Source organism: Lissotriton helveticus, chromosome 6 (genome assembly GCF_964261635.1).
Source record: "Lissotriton helveticus chromosome 6, aLisHel1.1, whole genome shotgun sequence".
NCBI classification, from domain to species: Eukaryota; Metazoa; Chordata; class Amphibia; order Caudata; family Salamandridae; genus Lissotriton; species Lissotriton helveticus.
Genome location: NC_136067.1, coordinates 1802693140 through 1802716010, shown reverse-complemented (window position 1 = coordinate 1802716010; position 22871 = coordinate 1802693140). Strand labels below are relative to the sequence as shown.

General features: G+C 47.0%; 1 pseudogene; it reads right to left on the bottom strand.

Annotated features, from left to right (window-relative positions):
- Window positions 1–22185: 22185 nt before the first annotated feature.
- Window positions 22186–22276, bottom strand: LOC144764556 (small nucleolar RNA U3; annotated as a pseudogene).
- Between the last annotated feature and the right edge of the window lie 595 nt (window positions 22277–22871).

Here is a 22871-nt window from a genome sequence, read left to right as displayed (position 1 = left end):
TAGTACGGTACAGAACAGTGCCGTGTAGGAGGAGGATGTTCTTATTATCAATCCAGGATGGCGCACATGAACTTCTGGTTGCTTTGACCATATCCTCCCCAGCAAGTGTGTGTGTGGAATTTATTGTTGTTGTCAGTCACACATCAATGAAATACCACACAGCCCGGGGGAGGAGGGTTAGGGTTTGAAAATTGGATGGGAATAGGGTGTTTTTTTTGGGAAAGTTTGGTAGTCTAGAACACCCCCAAACACATGGAATACTGCTGCTAGTGCTAACCCTAACGAACCCTAAGTTACAAAAAATGCAAAAGGCTTTTCAGCATGGATTTTGTCCAAACCACTTTTATCCGGTATTAGACCTTCCCAGCAATGCCCCAAGACCCGCCAACCCTTCCGCAAAAGAGCACAACACCCCCAAACAGGCAAAAAGCAAAAATGGCAAATCTCATACTTACAACATTTTTGGGCCTTCTTTCAATTCTGTCCAAACGCGCTGTGCAGCTAGGCCATAACTCCCATTTCCCACCATGGATTTCCTGAAAAACAAATGCAATCAAAATTAGACTGTGCCAGTAAGTAGTGCTCCCATACCACAAAACCCACCCACAACACCCGGAACGCCCCCAAAGAGCACCTCAAAGACAAGCAAGTCAGCAAAAACGCAAAAAAGTTTTCGCCTCCGATTTTGTCCAAACCAGTTTTATCCGGTATTAGAGCTTCCCAGCAATGGCCCCAGAGCCGTCAACCCAGGCGAAAACAAGTAGAAGACCCCCAAACAGCCAAAAAGCAAAAGTACAAAAATGGGGACTTAGTCACTTTTGAGGAAGTTTCCAAAATCACTCCGCGCGCAAACACCAGGAAGCCCCCCAAACCGGCCCCCAAAAACACTACATTGAGCGAAATGTCAGAAAAAGCAAAAACTTTTTCCTCATGGATTTGTCCAAACCAGTTTTATCCGGTATTAGAGCTTCCCAGCAATGGCCCCAGAGCCGTCAACCCAGGCGAAAACAAGTAGAAGACCCCAAAACAGCCAAAAAGCAAAAGTACAAAAATGGGGACTCAGTCACTTTTGGGGAAATTTCCAAAATCACTCCGCGCGCGCTCTGCAGCTAGGCCCTAACTCCCCTCTGCCTCCATGGATTTACTTCAAACCTCTTGCTATCAAAACTATCCATACCCAGCAGTGCTCCCAGACCGCGAAACCCACCCACAAACACCAGGAAGCCCCCCAAACCGCCCCCCAAAAATGCTGTATTGATCGAAATGTCGGAAAATGCAAAAACGCCTTTCCTCATGGATTTTCTCCAAAACAATTTTATCCGGTAATACACCTTCCCAGCAATGCCCCAAGACCCGCCAACCCACCCGCAAAAAAGCACAACACCCCCAAAGAGGCAAAAAGCAAAAATGGAAAATCTCATACTTAGAATATTTTTCGGCCTTCTTTCAATTCTGTCCAAACGCTCTGTGCAGCAAGGTCATAACTCTTTTCCACCATGGATGTCCTGGAAAACAAATGCAATCAAAATTAGACTGTGCCAGCGTTGCTACCAGACCCCAAAACCCACCCACAAACACCAGGAACCCCCCCAAACAGGCCGCCGAAAACATGATATTGCGCAGAAAGGCAAAAACTTTTTTTGCTCAGATTTTCTCCAAACCACTTTTATCCGGTATTAGACCTTCCCAGCAATGGCCCCAGAGCCGTCAACTCACCCACAAAGAAGTAGAACACCCCCACAAGTGCAGAGTCTTTCTTCATTGGGCGTAATCCAGCCATCTGCTTTGAGGGAAATAGGAGTCTGGAGGAGGAGGATAGAGGAGCATGTTCTTGTGAACTTGTGAACCTGAGGAATGCAGACTGCCGCACCTTCAAATCAATAAGCAAATAAGTGAAGACAGTTCTGCTGATGGGCTTCTTTTTGTGATTGATTAGGTGATTCATTTTTTTATTTATATTGACTTTGCCACACAAAGAAAGACATACACACAGGAATAAAAGTGAATAAGGACGAAAAAGAAAGTTATTGATTCATTGGCTCATTTTCAGGGCTCGGTGTCAGGGAAGCAAAGTTCGTCCTCATACTCTGCGAATTCAGGCGGGAGTAGGTCACCTAACAGAGAAGAAATTCCCTTATCTAAGTTGGTGTCCTCCTCGTCTTCTTCCAGCGTGTATTCTCGTACTTTGTAATCTGGTGGTATGAGGTGCTGATTCATCTTGATCATTGTTAACCTCTCCACATTTTTCGGCGAGAGGTGGGTCCTTTTGCAAGTTACAATGCCACCAGCAGCACTGAAAACACATTCAGAGGACACGCTTGCGAGTGGGCAAGACAAGTAATTTAAAGCCAGGTTGGTGATCTCTGGCCACAATTCTCTTTTCCCATGCCAATACACCAATGGGTCATCATGAATATAGACCTCTGTTGGGTCATTCAGATAGTTCTGCACCATCGACTCAAGGTTCTGCAGGGTTCCTCCGCTTTGCTTACTTTTTGCTGGGACCTTTTCAGAAGCAAACCCAAGCTGAGTTAGCCAAATGTCTTCTTCACACACTGTTCCTGTTGTGTCTGGTGCAGATGATCCGGTTGCTGGTGTCTTTAACGGCTGAGAGGTCACTTCTGTCACAGCCACAGGTGCAGGAGTGGATTCTTTGGGCTCCGGATGGCCTTCTGATGCTGATGTACTGCCTTTTCCTTCAATTTCCTGCCGTTCTCTTTCAAACCTCATGGCTGACAGACCTAGCCAACGTTTGTACTTTGAAACTTCTTCGTCACCAAAAGCAAACAATGCTCTGACTGCCAGTGCCTTTTTGTAGCGTGGATACAGAATAGTAGCACAAATGTAATGCTGTTCTGTGTTGATCTTTTGAAGACGTTCATCGCAAAGTAGGCGCTGTAATAATTTCTCCGCCAAATGAAAAGCTTCTTGCTTTTCTTCATCTTTTTGCAACGTAGAAGACACCTCCTTCAGTTGGTGCTCTAGCATGCGCAACAATGGGATAGCTTTTCCCAAACTACAGTCCTCCCTGCTGACTGTACGTGTGAAGACCTCAAAAGGACGAAGCATGTCTGTCAGGCTTTTAACTAGCTCCCATTGCTCCCCATGTAACCTCAGGTCCTTCGCAGCTGTACCCAGTGTAAGGAAATACTGATCGAGTACCATAAACTGCTCATACAGGCGCTCAAGCATGTAGAAGGTTGAGTTCCAACGTGTTGCCACCTCCTGGATGAGTGCTTTCACTGGCAGTTGACGTTCATGTAGCAGGCCTCTCAGATGCTTCTGGGCCTTAAAAGAATGGCTGAAATGTGTGCACATTCTTCGGCAGGTGGTCAGTACCTCGCACACTGGACTTTCTTCACTCAAGATTTTTTTAACAACCAGGTTTATACAGTGCGCCAAACACAGCACTCTGAAATAGTGACCCTTATCCATGGCCTTAACTACATTGGCGCCATTATCCGTGGAAACATAACCAATCATGCGTTTTTTGGGGGACAGCCATTTCAAGACCTTTGTGTTAAACTCCTGCAAAATGTTTTGTGCTGTATGAGTTGTCTCCATGCCAAACATGGCTAGTGTTGCATGTTTCCAAGCAGCTTTAAAAATGTTGTCCGTGTCAACACCTGCCCTTAGCTTTGCTGTAACTCCTGAAAAAGAGACCCAGTGTCCAGTGATGCACATGTAATCAGTGCCTGCGCCACTGGTCCACATGTCTGTTGTCAGATGTATAGTGTCAACAGCACTCTTCTTCAAAGCTGCCCCAATCGCCTCCAGCACATCTGCATGTAGTGCTGGAACCGCAACTCTGGCAAAATAGTACCGGCTAGTAACCTTCCATTTAGGGCAGAGCGTTGCCACTAATTCAAGAAAACCAACCCCTTCCACAAAAGAAAAAGGGAGAAGGTCCAGCGCTAGCATTTTAGCCAGCTTAGTGTTATACAGACGCACCATTGGGTGATTGCGTTCAAATGGCGCATCTGAAAACAACATGCTTCTAATGGTGGGCTGGACCATTTTTTTACGGGAAGATGATAACTTCTTCGACCCAGTTATGCTCGGTGATGATGAAATTTTTCGCATTGGTGTCTAACTCTCTCCCACACTCTTAGTGTGGCGCACAGGGGGTGTGCTGCTGACAGGGGTACTGGGTGTAGGTGAAGAAATGTTTGACGCTTCTTCCTCCTCGTCATCATCAGATGAAACATCAACGGATACAGTTTGTTGACTTCCAATTCGGGCTTCCTTGATCTCCTTTAGGTGCGCAAGCCATTGGACAAGGTGCTGTCTCTTAAGATGACCTCTCTGGCCTCCGGTACCATAGTTGGTACCAAGCTTACCACGACTAACTGCAAGCTTACAAATGCTACAAATGGCTATGTTTTCCCTTTTTGGGCAAACACTAAAGAAGTCCCAAACTGCGGACTTCAAATGTCTGTGGGGGGCGGAGGAGGCGATACTGCTGGTCATGCTGCTAATGCCAGATGAAGTGGAGGATGTGTGTTGCCGAACTTTACTACGTTGTGCACTTGCATCACCACTAATTGAGGTGGAGGTGGATGGAGGCACCTTCTGGCGAGAAAATATGGAAGCGGTAGGTGGTGGTGTACTAGTTAACTGCATTTGTGGTGGTCCCGTTGTCACGTCGCCATCATCACGCTCAGCAGCATTTCGGGATAGGGTAAAAATGTCTGTTTGCTGCATGCCCGCTGAGGCTGGAGTGACGCCTATGATGACTGCGTCGTCGTCAGGAGAGTCTTCATCAGCAGGAGTATACGCCACTTCTTCTTCAGCGTCATCATCACACTCCATAACTCTGAGACTTTCGGGGACCTTCCTTTTACGCTTAGCTACCTTTGTCAGATCATGGTGTGCCTCACTATCAGGCAGCAATGGTGGTTCCCAATTTTCATCCATATCATCAGAAAGAAGGGGGCTTGAAGAAGAAGTAGACACCATCCTTGATCTTTTCCTTGTTGGGTATCTGGAAGACAATGAATCATCAGGAGGAGTGGCTTCCTCATGTGATACCTCGGCTTGAATGTCGATTTCCTGATGTGCCCCTACTTCGGGAGGAACAACTATTGTGGGCACTTGTGCCGCTCCATGCACCTCTGCTTGCGCATCTCCTTGCGCTGCCTCTCCTTCCACATGTACTTGGGCTTGTACTACTTGCACAGGTGGTTGTTGTTGCGGCTGTGTTTGTTGAACACTCGTCAGATCAGTTACAACAACCTGTGTTGATTGAGGGACATTGCTGCTACTTTCTTGCGATGAGCCAACATCACTGGTCGATGGTGATTGAACAACTATACTGGCGGCCTCTGAAGCACTCAAGGGCTTGGACCTAAGTTGGCGTTGTGGTGGTGGCACTGAGCCCAATGCTCCCGGCAGCTTGGTCCCCAGCAGACCCCGCTGCTGCTGCAGGCGCACTTTTTTTTCCCCATAAAATGTGGCGGTCGGCACACCAGTCTCCTTGGTATGTGGCGCCACTTGCTTCTTCTGCTACTTACTGCCAACTTTCTTGCTAGAGGAGCTACGGGGAACTTTTTTGGGGCCATCTTCTTCAGAGGTCAGAACAGCAGGCCTCAGTTGCACAAGTTGCAGAGTTGTCTTGTCTGTGGGCACACGTGACGCCGTGTGACGTTATGCTGCACACACACCGCTGCAGGACTTCTTCCTGGCACTGGTGGTTCTCTTGTGCACCTACAAGCAATGGAAGACAGAGGAACATCAGTTATATACCCCAAAAAGTCAAAAAACACATAACAATCAGCACAATCCCATGCCATCCATGCCCTCAATGATGTTTAAATTCAAGAAGACACCCCACAGAAAGACTAGGCCCATGCAACACTCACTACCCCTGGGCACAATGGATGAAAGCTAGGCAAAATGGGTGCAGGCCTCAGAACACTGCCTGTCTTCAAAATGGCCCCTTGCACCCCAAGCACATGGCCAGGGCCTGCCTGTACCAGTCCAGCACTCAAAATGTCCACCACCCACATGGCCAGTCCCCATCAACAGTACACCCCAAAAAAACGAACAACACACAAAAATCACCACAATCGAATGCCATCCATGCCCTCCATGATGTTTACATTAAAGAGACCCAACAGACAGACTCAGTCAATGCACCACTCACTACCCCTGGGCAAAAGGCCTCAACAGCAGCCCCAAAAATCGAAAAACACACAAAAATCAGCACAATCCCAGGCCATCCATGCCCTCAATGATGTTTAAATTCAAGAAGACACCCCACAGAAAGACTAGGCCCATGCACCACTCACTACCCCTGGGCATAATGGATGAAAGCTAGGCAAAATGGGTGCAGGCCTCAGAACACTGCCTGTCTTCAAAATGGCCCCTTGCACCCCAAGCACATGGCCAGGGCCTGCCTGTACCAGTCCAGCACTCAAAATGGCCACCACCCACCTGGCCAGTCCCCATCAACAGTACACCCCAAAAAAACGAAAAACACACAAAAATCACCACAATCCAATGCCATCCATGCCCTCCATGATGTTTACATTAAAGAGTACCCACAGACAGACTCAGTCAATGCACCACTCACTACCCCTGGGCAAAAGGCCTCAACAGCAGCCCCAAAAATCGAAAAAAACACAACAATCAGCACAATCCCAGGCCATCCATGCCCTCAATGATGTTTAAATTCAAGAAGACACCCCAGAGAAAGACTAGGCCCATGCACCACTCACTACCCCTGGGCATAATGGATGAAAGCTAGGCAAAATGGGTGCAGGCCTCAGAACACTGCCTGTCTTCAAAATGGCCCCTTGCACCCCAAGCACATGGCAAGGGCCTGCCTGTACCAGTCCAGCACTCAAAATGGCCACCACCCACATGGCCAGTCCCCATCAACAGTACACCCCAAAAAAACGAAAAACACACAAAAATCACCACAATCCAATGCCATCCATGCCCTCCATGATGTTTACATTAAAGAGACCCCACAGACAGACTCAGTCAATGCACCACTCACTACCCCTGGGCAAAAGGCCTCAACAGCAGCCCCAAAAATCGAAAAACACACAAAAATCAGCACAATCCCAGGCCATCCATGCCCTCAATGATGTTTAAATTCAAGAAGACACCCCACAGAAAGACTAGGCCCATGCACCACTCACTAGCCCTGGGCATAATGGATGAAAGCTAGGCAAAATGGGTGCAGGCCTCAGAACACTGCCTGTCTTCAAAATGGCCCCTTGCACCCCAAACACATGGCCAGGGCCTGCCTGTACCAGCACTCAAAATGGCCACCACCCACATGGCCAGTCCCCATCAACAGTACACCCATAAAAACCCCCAAAAAACACAAAAATCACCACAATCCAATGCCATCCAAGCCCTCCATGATGTTTACATTAAAGAGACCCCACAGACAGACTCAGTCCATGCACCACTCACTACCCCTGGGCAAAAGGCCCCAACAGCAGCCCAAAAAAATCGAAAAAACCCACAAAATTCCGCACAATCCCAGGCCATCCATAACCTCAATGATGTTTACATTCAAGAAGACACCCCACAGAAAGACTAGGCCCATGCACCACTCACTACCCCTGGGCATAATGGATGAAAGCTAGGCAAAATGGGTGCAGGCCTCAGAACACTGCCTGTCTTCAAAATGGCCCCTTGCACCCCAAACACATGGCCAGGGCCTGCCTGTACCAGCACTCAAAATGGCCACCACCCACATGGCCAGTCCCCATCAACAGTACACTCCAAAAAAAAACGAAAAACACACAAAAATCACCACAATCCAATGCCATCCTTGATGTTTACATTAAAGAGACCCCACAGACAGACTCAGTCCATGCACCACTCACTACCCCTGGGCAAAAGGCCCCAACAGCAGCCCAAAAAAATCGAAAAAACCCACAAAATTCAGCACAATCCCAGGCCATCCATGCCCTCAATGATGTTTAAATTCAACAAAACAGTTGTATTATGCACCCATAACTAACCCTGGTCCTACTGGATACTGTGGCTACCCACAATATATTTTATTTAATGTTCTGAAAAAGTTCCAAAATTGTAGTTGCAGCAACTGTAATGCCCCAAACAAACTTACTTGTGAAAGTTGGGTTTCTAATCCAAAAGTGATCCAAAGAACGTCAAAAAGGCCTCAAATCCAAATATCCAGCAGCATCCACAAAAAGTAATCCTTCCAGGTCAAGATCCAAATGAAAGTGACCAGCACATGAAGAAAGCACTGGGAGGAGCCTGCTGGACAGGAACAGGAAGTTGGAGACTGTGGGGCACTTCCTTCCTCCCACCCCCCACCCCCCCCAAAATGGACTCCTTGCAAAAAAAAGTGCAGGCAAATTTCAACCTTAGGAGTTATTCTGATAAAAATCATCATTTTCAGAAGGTTTATGCTGCTTGCTGGTGGATTTCTTGTGCAGAATTGCAAATTTTGCAATTTCGCGAGTGCGAGATTGTTGCTGCCCGCCGCATCTACGTGTTCGCAATTGTTTACTCCCGCGATGCGTGATCGCGAGCCTTTATGACGTTCTCGCGTTGACAAAATCTCGCTGTGCAAGGTGGCGGCCGCGATGACGTAATCGCGGTCGACAAACTCCCGCGGGATCACGCAGCAAGATCCAAAATGGCGCAGCACATGCAAACATGGAGAAAAACAACTTTTCAAACGCTGAATGACAGTAAGTGAACGCCGCGCGCCGCAATATTGTATTTGTCAAGCGCGACCAAGCAAAAAAAAAATCCGCTGCGTTCGAATTTACGAATTTTCGGCACATTCGCGAGAGTTCGCGGCTCGCGAATTTCCCGAAAATCCGCAAATTCCGTTAGCGGAACGGATTTTACGCCCATGCTTAGCCCAGAGGGAGGAAGGTAAAGACTGCAACTCTGGTGGGAGGGGACCGGACAGATATATGTAGGAAGCTGCGGTGGGAGAAATTGTTAGGGATACACCTTGGGGACTACATGATATGGTCGCATACAGAGCTTTCAATAAATCCATGCCTAACAAGTTTTCACTGCAACCTGTAGTAAGGACCAAGGGAGCGTCAACATATGCAGGGCCAATATCGAGAGGGAGGGGTTCAGAGACAGGGCTGGTTACAAGTGTTCCTGCAGAACCCACAGAGACATTCATATTGCCAGAAAGGGGTGCCTCTGGGACTGACAGACATGCAATAGAAGACCTGGTGGCCCCAGTATCCCCAAAAAAATTCTTATCGTTCCCCACAACTGACATTTGAACATACGGGCGCCTTTCATACACTGGAATTTGCACTCTGGTAATACCCCTTTCCTGGCTGTCCTATGCTTGGTAGGATCCTGTCTCATCAACTTCATCATAATCATCATTGTAATAAGTGCGTGTTGCTTCGTACCCATCAAACCTATTGTCCGGGCGTGGCCGGACGGCAGCGTCATCCGTGGGCCTACGTTCTTTATCCTGTGGATGGGGCGGGCCATGGTCCCTAGTCGGCCTCGCTTCTCTAGGAGCGTGAGGCCGAGCCTTCCCTGTTCTTATGTTTTCAGCTAACACAGGACACTCATCTATCCAATGGCCGTACCCCTTACAATAAGCACACTGATCTGTTTGGAGGGCTCCCGTACGTTGAGAGCTCGAAGGGGTAGACTGGTGAGCCCTCGGAGGGGGGTGGGGTTGGGATCTAAAATTTCTACGGGCATCGGGACCTCGGGGAGGGTAAGCCTGCTGCAGAAGTGCCTTAATCTTAAGATCCCTAATCTTCTTACTTTCCCTGTCTCTATCTTCATTCTACCTATTCTCGTGATATTGTGCCATAGCCAAGATACCAGTCATAGTTTGGGCAGACCACGTACTTTCAACTTTCTTAAGCCTGGCGGAGATCTCAGGAAGCAAGTTGCTGACAAACTTATCGACAAATACTGGGCCAGAACCTGGTGTCCCGGGAGCCAAACCACTGTGTCCCTTGTATTCTGTCTCAAAACGGGTAAAGAAGTCAGCCAAATTCTCATCTTTTCGCTGCTTACAGGCGTTTATTTTATCCCAGTTAATGACAGTTTCTGGCAAAAGTGTTTTCATAAACGTCATTATTTTACCAGGCAAAGTCAGGGTGGCAGCTTCTGGTTTAGTCCCTCCTACCCTTGCTTCTTCCATAGCCTCTAGGTCAGCCCATTTACCTCCCAACGCTACTTCATGGTCAGTATGTCGACTTTTGTTCCAAATTTCAGTGGGGACAACGGTACCAAAAATGTAATCTGTATCCTCAAGAACAAGAGTACCTGCAGATATAATCTGACCTATTTCCCTGTAAAATGCAGCCGGATTCTTCCGGGGATCTGGTAATTGTCCCTTTAACTGCTTTACTTCTGACCTTTTCCAAGGAACATGAACCCAAAGCCTGCGCCAATGTGCTTCAACAGCCCCTCGGCCATTATTTTGGGCATCGGTAAGTGAGTTAACAAAGACAAGAACCGCCTCTCTCATTGGCATAGCTGTTTCCAGAGGGGTGTTGAGGAAGGCTGTCATATCACGGTAAGCCATTAAAGCAGATATAGCGCCAAACATCCCCTCTCCCTGAACATCGCCTCTTTATTTGTGACCTAAGGTCCATTAATCCGGCGGGTATCCGCATAAGTGCATTCTCAAATTTTTGCATGACCAAAGTACACATATATTCAGCCCAGGTGGTCTGTTCCATAATCGTTCACTGAGAAAAGGTGGATCATATTTCTTTAAAGGTATAAAAATTCCCGTTATTTATCCAACATTCACACTGTTGCTTCTGTAGGTCATTTTCTCGAAGGGACGAAAAGCTGACTGCAGAGCGCAGGGAGGCCAGTCAGGGGAATTCAACAATTTATATAAATCCTGCTTAACTGTAGACCACGGGGAAGTAGAAAAAGGGCAGGTAGGGGTAAGGCCGCAGGGGTTGGGCGGATGGAGACTTGTTGTTATTCCTGCAGCGAGGACAGGGTTAATGGGCATGGTTGGTGTCATAGAAAAAGTTGGGAGGGTTGGTGTGACAGGGAGAACAGTAGGAGGGGCAGTGGGGGCAGGAGTGGGCGGTGGCAGGGGGACATGCGGGGTGTTAGGCGTCAGGGCAGGGTACATTGGGGCATATGCAGGAGGGCTTTCTAGCATGGTATCAAGCAAGGAATATCTTTCTCCTCCCCCTTCTATATGGCACTTTCCTTTCTCCTCACGGGCTGGATAGCATTTTTGTACACGGGCCCCATGCTCCCTATCGGCTATTTCTACTGATTTTGTCATTTGATTTTGTAAATTTTCTCTGGCGTGGTCGGCCATTGACATAAGTTCTTGTTTTCTTTCTTGAGCCTTCTGTTTTCTAGCTCTCTGCTCTATCTCTTTCCTCCAAAATCGGACAGATTCAAACATAGACGGGCGCGTTTTTCTTTTAATTAATTGTTCCTCTAAGTTGGCGAGAACTTGAGAATTAAAGTAGCCATAAAGTGGCCACTGTAATTCCTCGTTACTTTTTTTTGTATATTTAACCCAGAATGAGGAAAACATTAAAGAGACCCCACAGACAGACTCAGTCAATGCACCACTCACTACCCCTGGGCAAAAGGCCTCAACAGCAGCCCCAAAAATCGAAAAACACACAAAAATCAGCACAATCCCAGGCCATCCATGCCCTCAATGATGTTTAAATTCAAGAAGACACCCCACAGAAAGACTAGGCCCATGCACCACTCACTAGCCCTGGGCATAATGGATGAAAGCTAGGCAAAATGGGTGCAGGCCTCAGAACACTGCCTGTCTTCAAAATGGCCCCTTGCACCCCAAACACATGGCCAGGGCCTGCCTGTACCAGCACTCAAAATGGCCACCACCCACATGGCCAGTCCCCATCAACAGTACACTCCAAAAAAAAACGAAAAACACACAAAAATCACCACAATCCAATGCCATCCTTGATGTTTACATTAAAGAGACCCCACAGACAGACTCAGTCCATGCACCACTCACTACCCCTGGGCAAAAGGCCCCAACAGCAGCCCAAAAAAATCGAAAAAAACCACAAAATTCAGCACAATCCCAGGCCATCCATGCCCTCAATGATGTTTAAATTCAACAAAACAGTTGTATTATGCACCCATAACTAACCCTGGTCCTACTGGATACTGTGGCTACCCACAATATATTTTATTTAATGTTCTGAAAAAGTTCCAAAATTGTAGTTGCAGCAACTGTAATGCCCCAAACAAACTTACTTGTGAAAGTTGGGTTTCTAATCCAAAAGTGATCCAAAGAACGTCAAAAAGGCCTCAAATCCAAATATCCAGCAGCATCCACAAAAAGTAATCCTTCCCGGTCAAGATCCAAATGAAAGTGACCAGCACATGAAGAAAGCACTGGGAGGAGCCTGCTGGACAGGAACAGGAAGTTGGAGACTGTGGGGCACTTCCTTCCTCCCACCCCCCACCCCCCCCAAAATGGACTCCTTGCAAAAAAAAGTGCAGGCAAATTTCAACCTTAGGAGTTATTCTGATAAAAATCATCATTTTCAGAAGGTTTATGCTGCTTGCTGGTGGATTTCTTGTGCAGAATTGCAAATTTTGCAATTTCGCGAGTGCGAGATTGTTGCTGCCCGCCGCATCTACGTGTTCGCAATTGTTTACTCCCGCGATGCGTGATCGCGAGCCTTTATGACGTTCTCGCGTTGACAAAATCTCGCTGTGCAAGGTGGCGGCCGCGATGACGTAATCGCGGTCGACAAACTCCCGCGGGATCACGCAGCAAGATCCAAAATGGCGCAGCACATGCAAACATGGAGAAAAACAACTTTTCAAACACTGAATGACAGTAAGTGAACGCCGCGCGCCGCAATATTGTATTTGTCAAGCGCGACCAAGCAAAAAAAAATCCACTGCGTTCGAATTTACGAATTTTCGGCACATTCGCGAGAGTTCGCGGCTCGCGAATTTCCCGAAAATCCGCAAATTCCGTTAGCGGAACGGATTTTACGCCCATGCTTAGCCCAGAGGGAGGAAGGTAAAGACTGCAACTCTGGTGGGAGGGGACCGGACAGATATATGTAGGAAGCTGCGGTGGGAGAAATTGTTAGGGATACACCTTGGGGACTACATGATATGGTCGCATACAGAGCTTTCAATAAATCCATGCCTAACAAGTTTTCACTGCAACCTGTAGTAAGGACCAAGGGAGCGTCAACATATGCAGGGCCAATATCGAGAGGGAGGGGTTCAGAGACAGGGCTGGTTACAAGTGTTCCTGCAGAACCCACAGAGACATTCATATTGCCAGAAAGGGGTGCCTCTGGGACTGACAGACATGCAATAGAAGACCTGGTGGCCCCAGTATCCCAAAAAAAATTCTTATCGTTCCCCACAACTGACATTTGAACATACGGGCGCCTTTCATACACTGGAATTTGCACTCTGGTAATACCCCTTTCCTGGCTGTCCTATGCTTGGTAGGATCCTGTCTCATCAACTTCATCATAATCATCATTGTAATAAGTGCGTGTTGCTTCGTACCCATCAAACCTATTGTCCGGGCGTGGCCGGACGGCAGCGTCATCCGTGGGCCTACGTTCTTTATCCTGTGGATGGGGCGGGCCATGGTCCCTAGTCGGCCTCGCTTCTCTAGGAGCGTGAGGCCGAGCCTTCCCTGTTCTTATGTTTTCAGCTAACACAGGACACTCATCTATCCAATGGCCGTACCCCTTACAATAAGCACACTGATCTGTTTGGAGGGCTCCCGTACGTTGAGAGCTCGAAGGGGTAGACTGGTGAGCCCTCGGAGGGGGGTGGGGTTGGGATCTAAAATTTCTACGGGCATCGGGACCTCGGGGAGGGTAAGCCTGCTGCAGAAGTGCCTTAATCTTAAGATCCCTAATCTTCTTACTTTCCCTGTCTCTATCTTCATTCTACCTATTCTCGTGATATTGTGCCATAGCCAAGATACCAGTCATAGTTTGGGCAGACCACGTACTTTCAACTTTCTTAAGCCTGGTGGAGATCTCAGGAAGCAAGTTGCTGACAAACTTATCGACAAATACTGGGCCAGAACCTGGGGTCCCGGGAGCCAAACCACTGTGTCCCTTGTATTCTGTCTCAAAACGGGTAAAGAAGTCAGCCAAATTCTCATCTTTTCGCTGCTTACAGGCATTTATTTTATCCCAGTTAATGACAGTTTCTGGCAAAAGTGTTTTCATAAACGTCATTATTTTACCAGGCAAAGTCAGGGTGGCAGCTTCTGGTTTAGTCCCTCCTACCCTTGATACTTCCATAGCCTCTAGGTCAGCCCATTTACCTCCCAACGCTACTTCATGGTCAGTATGTCGAATTTTGTTCCAAATTTCAGTGGGGACAACGGTACCAAAAATGTAATCTGTATCCTCAAGAACAAGAGTACCTGCAGATATAATCTGACCTATTTCCCTGTAAAATGCAGCCGGATTCTTCCGGGGATCTGGTAATTGTCCCTTTAACTGCTTTACTTCTGACCTTTTCCAAGGAACATGAACCCAAAGCCTGCGCCAATGTGCTTCAACAGCCCCTCGGCCATTATTTTGGGCATCGGTAAGTGCGTTAACAAAGACAAGAACCGCCTCTCTCATTGGCATAGCTGTTTCCAGAGGGGTGTTGAGGAAGGCTGTCATATCACGGTAAGCCATTAAAGCAGATATAGCGCCAAACATCCCCTCTCCCTGAACATCGCCTCTTTATTTGTGACCTAAGGTCCATTAATCCGGCGGGTATCCGCATAAGTGCATTCTCAAATTTTTGCATGACCAAAGTACACATATATTCAGCCCAGGTGGTCTGTTCCATAATCGTTCACTGAGAAAAGGTGGATCATATTTCTTTAAAGGTATAAAAATTCCCGTTATTTATCCAACATTCACACTGTTGCTTCTGTAGGTCATTTTCTCGAAGGGACGAAAAGCTGACTGCAGAGCGCAGGGAGGCCAGTCAGGGGAATTCAACAATTTATATAAATCCTGCTTAACTGTAGACCACGGGGAAGTAGAAAAAGCGCAGGTAGGGGTAAGGCCGCAGGGGTTGGGCGGATGGAGACTTGTTGTTATTCCTGCAGCGAGGACAGGGTTAATGGGCATGGTTGGTGTCATAGAAAAAGTTGGGAGGGTCGGTGTGACAGGGAGAACAGTAGGAGGGGCAGTGGGGGCAGGAGTGGGCGGTGGCAGGGGGACATGCGGGGTGTTAGGCGTCAGGGCAGGGTACATTGGGGCATATGCAGGAGGGCTTTCTAGCATGGTATCAAGCAAGGAATATCTTTCTCCTCCCCCTTCTATATGGCACTTTCCTTTCTCCTCACGGGCTGGATAGCATTTTTGTACACGGGCCCCATGCTCCCTATCGGCTATTTCTACTGATTTTGTCATTTGATTTTGTAAATTTTCTCTGGCGTGGTCGGCCATTGACATAAGTTCTTGTTTTCTTTCTTGAGCCTTCTGTTTTCTAGCTCTCTGCTCTATCTCTTTCCTCCAAAATCGGACAGATTCAAACATAGACGGGCGCGTTTTTCTTTTAATTAATTGTTCCTCTAAGTTGGCGAGAACTTGAGAATTAAAGTAGCCATAAAGTGGCCACTGTAATTCCTCGTTACTTTTTTTTGTATATTTAACCCAGAATGAGGAAAACATTATGGCAGAAGGGCCATGTTTAACATACATCATATGGCATGGGGTACCTTCTGGAGGAAGCAGATAGGCCACCTCCAGCTGGGAGTCCTACGTACACATGCATAATCTCTTGAATTTAGTACTGACTGGCATGCTTAAAAACAGATAACAGACACCAGCGGGTTTTTTAAAAACTCACCTCGCTTGCTTGGCGTTTGCAAAAGTCAATAACAGCAGAATCATAAAGAACAGACACCAGCTGGTTTTTAAAACTTCACCTCGCTTGCTTGGCTTTGGTAAAAGTCAGTAACAACTTGGCTTTTGCGAAACTCAATAACGGATTCATACAGACTTGGTGGATGATCAGTCTACCCGTACCTTACAGGGGTAGTTCTCTTCTGCAGACGTAGGGCTGTGTCCTGCTCCAGAAATTATTCGCTTGGGGACTCCAGCGAGGACGCGTTCATGTGGCCCAGACCGGGTGGGGAGGGACAGCGGGTGAGTCAATCGGTCTACCGGAATACAAGAATCCCTCGGGTAGGGCGCCTCCGTCGGAGTCTCTCCATGCACCTCCTCACATCCACCGGGCCTCGCCTTCGTGCTCGTGGAGTCCCTATTCGGGTGCCATTTGAAGAACCGGTTAAACCCACTTACTGGGTCTCGGCGGCGGGGGAACCGCCATAGTCTTCCATACCTTCCATACATAGTAAAAGGAGACACAGGAGCCTTTGTCTGCAGGAGAAACCCAGATTTATTTCAATAGCCCGGGCTATGGAACAGAGTCCCAAGCTCATCAGAGACAAGACAGAGGAGGCTGCTACTTCACTCTGTAGCTTACAAGCCTTTTATACATTTTTCATCCCAGTCTTTTGGTTGTTAGTCCATTGTTCAATCAGGGTAGTGTTTGCAGTTGATAACCAGATCCAGACGATGTTTGTAGTTGGTGACCTGGTCAAGGCTTGGTACACAGATCATTGTTCACTCGGCTTGATCAAAGCCGTTCTTTCAAGTCATTGTTTAATCAGCTTGATCAGGGCCCAACAGTCAGACCATTGTCCAGATAACCTGATCACGGTGTCAAGGATGTTTACCAGGCTGGGAGCAGGAGATGGAAAACAAGCTTGTTTACACAGGACGTGGATGTCTCATGGCTTTCTGTTGAACTGCAAAGAACAGGGGATTGGGTGTGCGACAGTTCCTGGGCAGAAATGCAGGCTGCAAGATGGTCTCTGTCGTGTCAGTTCAGATTTTCCTCTGGCATCAGCAGAAACGACCAGGTGGGTCGTGTGGAAGTGTTTGACACGAGATGGCAATGAAAAAACAATGGCGTCCCCGTACAAATGATGAAGATCAGAAAAACACTTTTCCTCAGAGCTACACATCTATTACCCCATTGCCCCAATTCCTCGGGCGGTATGGGTGTTAATGTCAGGCGCTGCTTGCTTTTACTAGGCAAGTTTTCTTTTAGCACTCAGATGGGTAGTATCCAAACACTGTTACATGCAACCTGTGAGATTGCTCACTCGGTTTATGCGCCTCCTGCAAAACTCCAACAGTGCAATACAATGACTTTAAGAGGAACACATTTTTGTTCTTTTTTTTTCACACTGCGCTTCATACCGCACTTTTAATGTTTCGAAGAACTGTAAATAACAGCTATGAACATTTCTCGTGTGTCGCGTGCTCAGAGTACTGCATGTATTTTTGCCATTGAGCTTGCTGCTTGAAGGTCTGCTCATCAAGCAAAGCATTACTCACTTTCTGTTCCCCAAGGGAATAAAGCCCCCCCACCCCTCCTGCCTTGAACTATCCCACTCACCACCACTACCTGTTGGGGCACCAGTGCTGTCACCTGCACCTGGTAATGGACCCTGCATGTCTTACCACAGTTGGATTTGTACTGTACTTGATGAACGAACCACTCACTAATGAGCATAACAAACAAATAAGTCACTGCAGCCTTTCACCAGCCCATGGTTGATAAACATATCCATGAAGTCTGCTAGCACTGCCATCCTGTTACAAACTTTTTAAAGGGCCTAAAAGACTTAGGAGTGTGTCTTGTGCACTGCACTTTTACATTGTTCACGCATGCTTGTGTTTTAATGTGTGTCCCTTGGTGTTTGTGAGTTGGGAGGCATTGAAATAAGCGCGACGATTCCCAGTGGAAAAAAACATACACTGTTAAAGATAATTTGTATAATAACAGGGATTACAAGACCACTGTGTTGTGGGCTGCAGCCACCCAAACATGCCTCGTCACTGCCAAATAAGGGGCCAGTCAGGAATGTGAACACTGTGACCCCGGAGCAGCCCACCCACTGTTTGGATAGGTAAAGATGGTTCTCGAGTGTGTCAGTACAGCAGGAAAAAAAACAGAATATTGGTTCATATGGTAACTAAGCATGGACCAATAATTATTTGTATTAACAGTTTTAAAGAAATAAACTCTCCATTTTAGATCAAAGTATCCACAGGTAGAATGCTAACAAGAATGTTTTCTTTTTTTGTCGTGCGCTGTGAGGTGAATCACCTTCAGACACTTCTAAAGCTATACAAAACAAGCACTAGAACAGGCAGGAAGAAGTTGCCAGCATTGCAAGGACAAAAAAACTAGAAGACGTTATTGTATGTTAATTCTTTTTTTAACAGGGTCGTTCAATTGTAGATAATATCTTCTTGATTAAATATAAGGTCACAAAAATAAAAAATGTTGTTATCACTTTGCAACATGATGCTCCGCAGCCACAATGCTCTACAACATAGTTTAAAGACATTGGCAAAGCCAATTGCGATTGCTAAACACGTATAAGGTCCCAAAGGTGAAACTATTGGCTATGCCAATGCTTGTTTAACATGGACTGATATAATGTTGGGAAATGGACTGATCGTTGTATACATACCCGTCTATGAAGCCAATTAAGGGCGAGCCCTGCGCCAAATGCATAACGTGCATCTCTGATGTCATCGGTGCGATCAGCATTACACATGGCTGCTATAATGCATGTGGCAGGGCGTACTCACACTAGCGCAATATTGAACAGTGGAAACACCATATCTTGGTTTCCCGCGCTTGTCTTCTCAGGCGTCGGAGATCTATATGGAGAATTGTAACTGCCACCATCTAAAATCGATTCCTGTGAAGCACTTTCCCACTCCCTCCGTGGTTTTGAAAATGGATTATTATGCTTCTTTTCAAAACAAACCTAATGTACCAGGATGAGATAACACATGCAAGTGCACCAGTGCTGGGTGCTCCCAGACCTGGACAGGAAGTGCCCGGGGATAGAGGCGTACTTTTCCATTCATATCTCCTCATCGCAGCACTTTACCCAACGTTCTCTGAAACATCACAATGTTAAAGACCATATCTCACACAACATTGCATAAATCAGAAGATGGAATCAAAAGCAAACTCAACTAAAAACGAGTCATTTGATGAAAATGTAAAGAAAGTGGCCACATTAGAATTTAAACCAGTTCCATTAACCACCCCATTGACAATAGGAGATGTGGCGTGTTTTATTAAATGACTGTTGCAGGTCATATCTATTGCTCTTGACTATTTATGATCTTCTGTTGCTGACAAAATAAGAGGAGATGTCTAAGAAATAAATCAGGAAACACTTTCATGATGATTTAAAACCATATATAAAACAAGCATTTACAATGCAACGGTTTCGCCTTTGCAAAAGTTAGAGCTATTGGCATTGTAAATCCTTCTCGGTGAAAACTGTTCAGCAATAGTTGGACGGATAGGGTAAACTAAAAGCGTCTTGCAACTTTCAAGTAAAAAGGTTTTGTGGGGGCGAGGGAGAGGGAAGAAACACGACAATGTTGTGGCTCAAATGGATTATTGCTGGTATTTTGCCTGACCACAAATAAACCGAACTTCAATGTATGCAAGTTTAACTATGCCTTTTTGTAAAGTGTTTGACAAATTTATGGGCATCGGGTGTGCCCGATTCTCTAGCTTATTGCTCCTAAACATACTGTTCTGGGCAAATAAACGTCATTGTACTAAACATGGTGATTTATGCTGCGCTGAAGACATGATCTATCGTGGAAGGCTGCAGAAAAGTCAACTAATTTATATGTAAAAATATATTTACATATTCAAAGCTTAGCTAAATCTGCTCAGAATGATACTACATTATAAATACTGCTTAGGAGCATGTGTGACACAGCATTCATCACGCAGTAGCATTATCGGCCAGCAATCTTCAAGGCTTCCAGCAAAGAAAGCCTCCCAATTAGGCATTTGCCTTTCATTAAAATGCACCCTACATTGTGTAGAAAAGGGAAATAAAGTAGGCAGGGCATCAGTGTAAAATGAGCATGTCAGTTCATTAATACGTTGGAGCCCCCGCTGTACAATCTGTGGCGCGGGCCTGCCATATACATCATCTGTTCCCGCCGCTGGTCCGCTTCATACAGACAGACAGACAGCTGCAGGACTAGAGCCCGCTCAACCTGGGCACCATCTGACTTTAATTGTAGCACACAGCTTGATGAGGCTCTGGCGACGAGAAGCCAAAGTGCGGCTGCACTGTAATAATCTGCACAGGCAGATCACTGCCAGCGCACCCAGGGCCTGGGTCGTCTGGAACCTGACAGGCGGCAGGAAATATGATTAGTGAGCAAGGCATAAGCCTGCCCCAACTTCTGGCACAAGTTCACCCAGCAGGAATCACCACTACGTGCACAAACAACCTGAGCCACGAGGCTTGATGCTGTAGATCAGAAATATCCAGATTCGGGAAGAGATAAAATGCACGGAAAAAAGCATTTCATTTCCAAACAGCAATTCATTTCATTTAAGCCAAGCAAGTCTAACATTATTAGACAGGAAGGGGTTAAGGGCAAGGCCCTGCCCTTCCAGCCTCCTGACCTGACTGTTCCTCCACCCGATGCCCCACCCGACGCCATTGGAATGATTGCTCGGGTATCGCTGTATACCAAGTCTGTTTTTAAAACGTCACCGCGCTCAAGGAAAAGCAGAGTTCATTTAATGTTTTACTGACTGTTTTACTTTACTGGTGGCAATGCCTATATAAGAGATCTGCTGCTGCTTCAAAATAACAGTGCCCGCCTCGAAGTCGCGCTCAACTGGTTACTCATGCGGTGGCGGTGCGCATGTGCCGGGGCTTGGAATTCAATTGGAAAAAAAAGTTACGCAGGCAGCCGCCGCAGCTCCTACCCCCACGGAATCAAATACTGCCCAATCAGTGGCCCGCCACCCGTAGCACTGAACCGAACGCAAATTTGCATAGATAAGGAGGATGTATTATTCACACTCTTAGCACAGCAACATTCTCGGGAGACTGTAAGTGTTTGAAAAACACAGCAGTAAGACAGTCAATTATATTTACTTAGAATTTTGACTGCACGTGCAGCGAGTCATTGATTTGAGGAGTTGCCCGTGGCAGGGTAGACCCGGCCCTGATTAATAAGTGCCGGTGCTTAGCACCGGCACAAATTAAGCCCTGGTCACATCGGAATTGCGCCGCTCTTCTGGATGTCTTTTGCTTTGGGTGGTAGCACCCTGTAACATATAGCAGGCACAGAATAGCACCATTTACGTTGTATGGAGACCAGAGCCACAGTCTGCATGAACACACATTCAATGTTGTACATACTCCATGCACAGTGTGTACACTGCTGCGGTGTTTGTGCTTGAAACAAGGCGCACTGCCCCAACACTACATACCACCTAGCAGAATGAAGGCCCCACCCTCACCTCCAAAAACACAAGCAGTCTCGTACTGGTCATGAGAAACATACGATCGGTATGTGCAGCCCCGCTGGACATGCCAACCTGGGTTCTGCACCAGCTCCGGTCTCCGTGGAAATCCCCGATACATTAGAAACTGAAGCATGGCACAGCATGGTGGGTGGCGTGGTGATGGAATATGGCATAAAACAACTAATAAACTTGGGTTTACTCTCCAGTGTGCCAAACGCACATCACAGACCTGCTGTCGGTTCATTCTGCATCATGACTCCCCAGATTCGAAACAACACCACCACGAGCACTCAGGGGCAAGGGACAGGAAGAGCAAACCGCTGAGAGTGATGGGATAAAGTAGTCGCTTTCTCGGCCATCCACACACCATCAGCGGGCAGCTCCTGACCCTGCCAGCAACACAACAGAAATCAAAAATACAACTCAGTCAAGCAATCCATCATCCTCAGTGCATCTTCTACACACGAGGAGAGAGAAGGCGATAACTCAAAAATAGTTACCGCCACTGTTCCCAAGAAGCTGCGCACGCGAGCACAGAGGTCACCTTAAGCACACAGTGTGCTGTAATTAGCGCGCACTCCCGTGATACCGTTCGCGCCGCCGCTTTTAAAATGCGAGCAGCGCGAGATTCTTACAGTGCACAGCTGCTGATTGTGGTCCTTTGAATTAGTAACACGAATACTATTTCAATGGACCCCAATCAGCCCCGCAGCTGTGCACTGTAAGAAAAGGAACACAGCGTGCGCTAAATCACACGTCGTGTTTGAGCCTTTGCTTTTCCTTAATGTGCACAACTGCGGGCTACTTATAATCCTTTGTGTCTCCTTCCTCCAGCTCTCCTGTAAGCGAGAGACGAACGATCTTCGATAACAAACAGTAGCTGCAGAAATGCAGCACTGTCAACTCACGCTCGGAATGGCTTACGAAGATCAGGCTTTTAACTACCACCTCAGCCTACTAACCCTTGAGGTAGCGCCACGGAGTTCTGTTTACACCCGAGTGGCACTCTTTATACCGAGCAAGTATTTAATTGTACTTTAAATATAAAAGACATAATGGAATGACAGAGTGCCTTCGGTGATCTAATGCTGCCCATAGGCCACTGTAAGCGTCTTCCAATACTGACAGCACCCTCGGGTGTCGCCTGTGATTTTTTGGTACCATTGGGGAAATCTTCTACACGACTGGATCCGTAACTTTACACGGCTGAGTATAACTTGCTTCACAAACTGCACAACGGGCTCGTGTCGGCTTGTTTCAGCAAAAAACCCTCAGCAGTGCTTAGTGTACAGTTAAGTACCGTTTTCTGCCTTGAGGTGCCTGTCGCACCTATAGAAGATCTTCCAACTAAGTGACCACACTTCGGTAGCAGATGATCTTTAACAGGACATTAACTATTTAATGAATGCATGAATGAATGGTTCCTCATCACTGTGGGGCGTCTAATTCGATTGGGCGTGTCCGCAGTTATCTCCCTCGGTAGGGATGATTCCCTTATCCTAATCGGCGAG